Here is a 7296-nt window from a genome sequence, read left to right as displayed (position 1 = left end):
ATAGCTGGCCCAAGGCTATCACTGATTCATCAGTACGCAGTAAAGAAGGTGGCAAGCTAGTGTCGCCATCTCGTGACCCTAACCCTAACACAATATTTTTAATGTCTGAAAATAGTGTTGGTTCGACGGTCGACTTTCTTGAGTTTACGAGACAAAAAACCCGAGTTTCCTGGAGAAAAAAACCCGCTAGCCCGTGCCAAAGATCGACTAACTCGGGAGCCAGTCGAAAAAAGGCTTAGAAAAATTTCTTCTAGTCGGCGACTAGATTTGTACCACCAAATCCTTTCTTCGTGCAGTCAAGCACTGTAGAGTGCAATTGCCACTTCTACTGAGCTACACAGGCTTTTTTTTATTATATATGAAGGCTGTGTGGGCATACGAGCAGGTGCATGGTGATATCTCTGTCCCCATTTTTTATAGTTTTAAAGTGGTTCCAACTTCTGTTTTTAATTTGAAAGTGTTCCCAAGTAACTCTACCAGTCACACCGAAGACAGTGATATAAAATTCACGAAATCGGTTAAAAAGAAACCAAATATTGAAGGGTTGAAAAGTGAACAGAGAGGACCGTGGTCAACAACGAGCGAACAAAGGACGTCGCCATCTTTACAATCACGCCATTTTTTCTCAAGGGAAGAAAGGGGAGTCATGAAGTGTATCAAATGCCTGGAGGATTTATCTTCTGACGGAAATCAAATAACTTGTACAAAATGAGTAGGATTCTACACTTAAAATGTGCTGGCTTTTCAGAAACAACCTAGCAACGTAAACCAAAGCAACATGAGAGGAATAGAAGTGTGTAATGTGCAGGAGGAACAAAGAAATGCACCTAAGGCAGCCACCTACGACGCAGCCGATTATACCGGAGGCAAATTCAGATGACGAACTGAACAGACAAAAAAAAAATGCAGATGAGTGTCCTGTAATTTCAACTCTTTAAATATACTAATAGAAAACAGTCTAGAGACTATAAAAGCCAGCCTAGTAGATCTTGTGCAAGAACTCTTCGACAAACAGAGCGAATAAATAACAAAAAAATCTAGCGAATATGAAGATCTGGTCAAACATAATAATTTAGCAGTGATAGAAGTGTTGCAAACGGTAAAGACATCAAACTCGGCATTAACGCAATAAATGACAGGCAACACAATTTGATGAAAGAAACATCCGAACTGTCAAGAACTCCATTCTCTAAAACTACAATACGAATGTTTAAATCAGCAACAACATCAGCAACAACATAAAGAAGATCTAATCATAAACGGTCTTCCCGAAACTGCACCTACAGAAAACCTCAGAGACGTAGTTTTAAAATTTGGCCATGCAATTGACATCCCCCCTACAGATTAACGACATTCACATCGTAAATTGGATTCCTAGGAAGAGCAAAAAACAAGGCTTGCCACGACCTGCACCAGTCATAGTTCGACTTACAAGCAAGTCCACAAGAGACAATCTCATAAAAGGCAGCAGACAGAAAAAAACCAGTTGCCAAAACTTGAATGGATTGCAAGACAACACACCGATCTTCCTATCCGAATATTTAACACCATTCAACCAAAATGTGTTGTACCAAGCAAAAAAAGCAAAAACAGAAAAAAATTACCACTTTTTGTGGATCAAAGATGCCAAGATATTCTTGAGGAAGTCACAAACTGCAAAACCGGTACAAATTAAAAGCTCAGAACACATAGAAAGGCTACCACAGTGAAAAAAAGTCTCCTAATTAGTTCAAAAAGAAGACCACAATAAAAATGAATGTGAACCATCAAGACAGATGCAATAACACCAGAACATATCTGCAATTTCACTTTGATCAGACTTTTCAGATCATTCATTGACCTCCCAAACATCAGCCTACTTCCAACACAGCAGTCAAATCAATAAAAATAAAAAAAAATACATATATCTAGCCGGTGTCATCCTCAGATAAGCTCATTAAAAAGCTTCGATGATGCAAGCAGAGACATTACATCTCAACCGAGATCAACAAAAAAACGCGAATTATTTATGTAAAATATATAGAACTTACTGTTATACTATTAATGCTGTTAAAAATGTAACCTTATCCAATTGTAAACTATAAATTACCATCCATAGTAACTATTATTAACGCATTTTAGAATATAAAATAACGAAAAATTTGTATGAAATTCACTGTAAAAAATATATATATGTAATATGTAAATATGTGCATATATGCAAATGCTCTGTAAGATGATAAATAAAATGTTATTACAGAATTTTAAAAAAATTACAGGAGTATCTCCATGGAGTCAGAAGACTCATCGCGGGACACCCAAACCATCAAAATAATATCTCTGTCATACCTCTTCTTGAGCTCATTTACAGACGAAGCACTCAAACTGAGTCAGGCAATGCATTCCATTCATTCATTCGCCTCTCTTCAAGCAAAAAAAAAAATCCAGTTCTCACACCCTTGTTAATCACACTTTTCCTTAATTTCGAGGGATGACCTCTTGTTCTTCTATCACTATCACACAGTTGAAATATTTCACTTGCATCAATCTTATAAACACCTTTAAGTAATTTAAATGTTTTTATCATATCCCCTCTTCTCTGCCTATCAACCAACCTCTGCAATCCACAAGCTCTCAATCTATCAAAGTCAGCAGCATTTTTTATATCACTCACCAACTTAGTCACTCTCCTCTGAGCCCTCCCCACCAATTCCTCATCTCCAAGGAATCCAGGTGACCAGACTTGAGACAGTAAATCAAATGTGGAAGTACCAACGTCTTATAAAGAGAAATAAAAAACTCTTTATCTCTGGATGTTAGTGTGTTCTTCAATAACCAAGTAATCCTATGTGGTATCTTGGATACCTTAACAATGTGTCCTCTGAACGTCAACTGCCAATTCTCCTCCTCAAATGCCATAGGCTTTAATGGGTGAGCTGTTTACGATAGCTAATGGTGGAGATATGCTGCTAATCTTCCAAAAGTCAGTCATGGTAAAACCGCTTTGTTTTATCGTAATGTTTAAAATTTCGTAATCCTTTCAGTCTATACAATCGGGGATTTCTCTAACATCTCGGAATAAGGTTTGGGTCATAATAATAAATTTCATATCCAATCGATCTGAAAATTTTAAAATATACAATCCCCTAAATACTTAAAGTGAGAAATCTTTCTCCTGTTTAGTTTTTCTTTAAAATTTCAGATTATCAAATTTTTTTAAGTTCTTTAGATGATGTTTGATGTTGAGATATAATAATACCTATTACATGTTTACTATTATTCCAAATTCTTAGATCATTCTTGATGATCATGTATAAGATTACAATCAACTTTATCTTTAATCTGCATAATAAATCTTTCTGAAATATGTTCTCCTCTCTAAACACTTCTCCAGCTAAGATCAACTTTAAGCTGTCTCTTTTATTCCAAAACCTTTATTCCAATTAATATTATTACCTATTTTAGTGTAAGCAAAGAAAGCTTTATTTTGGGAGGAAAATGATTTTTACATATGGCGTGCTTCTTGTGTAGATATTTTTTCCTTGCTCACGATACGTACCCTCTATAATATTTACTAACTTTAATTCTCTTTCTTTCTATACTGATTTCATATACGAGAGGTCGAACTCAGTACATCATTGACATGTATGGGGCGCAGGCGAGGATTGAGAAAAACGAAGTTTATTGACATTTTTGAAGAATTACATTGTTCTTATGGAGTATAATTATTCTAGAATACTTCCTGAGGAAGGCTGTTCCCTAGAACAACAGCAGTGGAATAAAATATTAAGAAGAAAAGCAATGAAAGTTGCATTAAAAAAAGGGATGTTGGGCAGCTTGTGCTTATTTTTCAACGAGTCCAAAAGAAAGTTAAGGAATGGCAGTTGTTAGTTCAGTGGAGCAGTAAATATTGAAGTACCTGTATAATGCTGAAATGTTGAAAAGGTAGAGGAATCTATAAGCCAAACTTCTCTCTTCTAGGCAGCAGCAAAAATTTGTATAATTTGAAGAGAGGTTTTAGATGAACCACACCAAATATTTGAGCAATATTCTAAGTGCATTTGTACTTCTGTATGAGGGGAGGCTGGAGGTAAACATCATTCGGAGATGAGAAATCTGATCATGCCATGTTTTTTGATCGCGTTTTTTTATTACTAAGAGTGAATAATCTAAGATTATTTTTGTGAGGCAAAAGGCAAGACTGCATATTAATGGCACTGAAATTGACCAGACTGACTTTGCCCCATTGTAGGATGTGTATAGATCAATCTTTGATGCACTAGATGATCTTGAAATGTTTCAGTTCTTCTCTGCATGGTTAGTTAAACAAGTAAGATGAATGGAACGTACTCTCATTAGTAAAGCTGGGATTGACATTAGTGGTGATTGAAAGCAGCTAATTTATGTTCAGGAGAAAGAGGGTGGAGCTTGTAGCATTCCTGAGTTGTCGACGCAAGCTCAAATAAAGGAAGCATTCCACCATGGTAACTAGAAACAATGAATGCTACCCAATTACAGTGTGGCAAGTAGACTAAAGAATTACAATTTGTTAAGCAGTCCTCAATACCAGGACGGAAGCAAAAGCTATGGGAATGTTAAGAGAGACAGGTTTCTCCAAAACTTTCCATGGCACATATCCAGTTGTGTAGCTATAGACATTGAATGCTAGAATCCATGCTGGTGAACCTGGTGAACGAAGAAGTTGAATATTGATGATATTTTCCATTGTTTAGGAGAGGACTGAGATAATAGCGGTTGATCAGTAGTTTGACCTTAGCCTTCTCTTTCCTTTTTGTAATGGGCTGTATATATAACTACTTTCACTAATTTTACTCTATTATAAAGGATTGTATACATAATATTGATGGGATTAGCCCATCAATATCTGGGACATAATGTTTGAGTACAAAAGGAAAGATGCTATCAGGACCAGAAGACTTTTTAGAGTCCAAGATATTTAATATTCTGATGTCTTTTCCCAAAAGCTATAGGATGCATATGGTGGCTCAGTTTCTGGAATGGTATTTGCTGATTTTCTTCGATCATCTACGCAAGAGTTGGAGGAAAAGCGTAATAACATTGGGTCAGCGTTATCTTTGGATGAGAGAGAGAGAGAGAGAGAGAGAGAGTGAGTGAGTGAGCAGAGGTTTCCTCCAAGAAAACTTCTCTTCTGTACAAATAGAAGCCATGGCTTCTATTTGTACAGGAGAAGTTTTCTGCGTGGGCTTTGTGAATTCAGATTTAGAGCAGCTGATGAGTGATTTGCATTTATTGCATGCTTCAATCATAGGCCGAGTATGCTAAATCAGAGCTTGGGAAGTGCGTATCATAATTTTCGTTTAAATATGGAATGAAAGCCTTCATGCCAGTAAGAATAATTTGTATGACTCGCACGGAGCTGAAGAGATAGTTAGATCATGGAAAGGAAGAGTAGAAATTCCAGCATTTGTGCCACTGGGTAGCCTTGTGGTGCCAAAGGACATGAGGTAGGAATGGGGTACAGGAAGAGCGTTCTGTGAGAGAGAGACTTGCACAAGATAGTGATCTGAGTTCCCAAGAAGAATAATGAACTGTATGGCGCATCTTAGAGAAGAACAGATTAAAAAGTGATCAAGAATATTTAGGAGAGTGAAGAGGGTTATTTGGAATTCGGGTGCATGTTGCATTGGGTCATTGCTTATAGCAAATATTTTCACACCACGCCCAGTGGTGTTGGAAAACGGAAATCAGCTGAAATTGTGGACAGGTGGATGAACATTCTCTTTTGATAGCTGGATTGCAGATGGTAGAGCTATATGAAAGACAGGTGAAGGGTTAGAGTGGTTTCCTGAGTTTAGAGAGGCAAGGAAACCTTAAACCAGAAGATGTCAAAAGCAAAAGGTTTCAAATTAGCCATTTTCTGGCAAGCGATGTCAGATCTTGCAAAGGCACGAGTGCTACCCTTGTATGCGTGACAAAAGGAATTGTGAATTATGTAATTTGTTAATAAAGTAGATTTATAAGAATTTTTATTGTGGATATTCTGGCATTTGTATGTTTGTCAACTGTCAAATTAATGGACAGAAATTCTTGACCTCCTTTTAAATATATCGTAGTTTTCGCATTCATATCTGTTTTAAATATCATAGCTTCATAGAAAAGAGTACTACTGGATTTTTCAAATTTGAAGTGGGGCGATATTTACCAAAATAAATTAATGCATACTTGCATAAAGAGGAATCATATTGCCAGCTGACAAAGGGAACGTCACTGTCATCCTGAATAGAACCGATTATCACCTAAATACCTGTGAATTATTAGATTATAATACTTCCTCTGAACTTCAAAGAGATCACACGAGAGAACTACATAATTGGACAAATAATCTTCTCAAAACCACCTCGAAATTACTTAGGAATATCCGCCTATCGCTCCGCTCTCTTCATCCATTTATTCCCCGTTTATATGGCCTTCCGAAGATCCATAAAGAAAACACTGCTGCTTTAAGACATGTAGTTTAAGACATATAATTGACTTCCCCCCTAAATACAATCTCTCGAAATATCTCTCTTCCTCCTTGAAATGCCTCACAGGAAAATCTTTTTCATATATCAAGAACTCTGCTGATTTTGTCTCGAAGATCAAGAACATCTAACTTAACGAAGCAGAGAGAATGGTCAGCTTCGACATAGTCTCACTGTTCACCAACGTTCCAACCCAGAAAGTCCTTAGTCTTTTAAAAAACAAATTTAGATAACTTGTTTTCTAAACAAGAAAAAAAGATTTTCGTTTTACTTGTTCATTGTGTGGATTTAGGCTACTTCTTATTGGAAGACAAGATCTACAAACAGAACAGTATTTGTATATCTTGCTACGTTTTTCTTGAAGATTTTGAGGAAAAAGCCATTTACTCAGCGACACTGAAACCAAGCATCTGGCTGCGTTACATGGATGATATTTCCTAATTTGGGAGCACGGCCCGGAAAACTTACAAACCTTTCTGGATCATTTAAACAATTTTCATCAAAATATAAACTTCACATCCGAACCAGAAACTAATAGTGTTCTGGCTTTTCTGGATATAAAACTTACTAGAACAACGGATGGTCTCAAGATTTCTATCTTTAGGAAGCCAGCACGCACCAATAGATACCTACATGCTTCGTTTCACCACTACCCCCCCCCCCTCAAAAATTAGGAATTATTTCTACACTAGCTCATCGGGCAGGATCATTGTTGTCAGAAGAAGTGGAACTTCAACATGAACTTAATTACCTCAAAAGGACTTTCTTAAATAACGGTTACTCTCCTAAAAGTATCTATAATCGTCTTAGTGTA

The sequence above is a fragment of the Typopeltis vanoorti genome, chromosome 3 (assembly GCF_054136105.1).
Source record: "Typopeltis vanoorti isolate ZY-2024b chromosome 3, IOZ_Tvanoo_1.0, whole genome shotgun sequence".
Classification (NCBI taxonomy): Eukaryota; Metazoa; Arthropoda; class Arachnida; order Uropygi; family Thelyphonidae; genus Typopeltis; species Typopeltis vanoorti.
Note: the sequence above shows the minus strand (reverse complement) of the source record.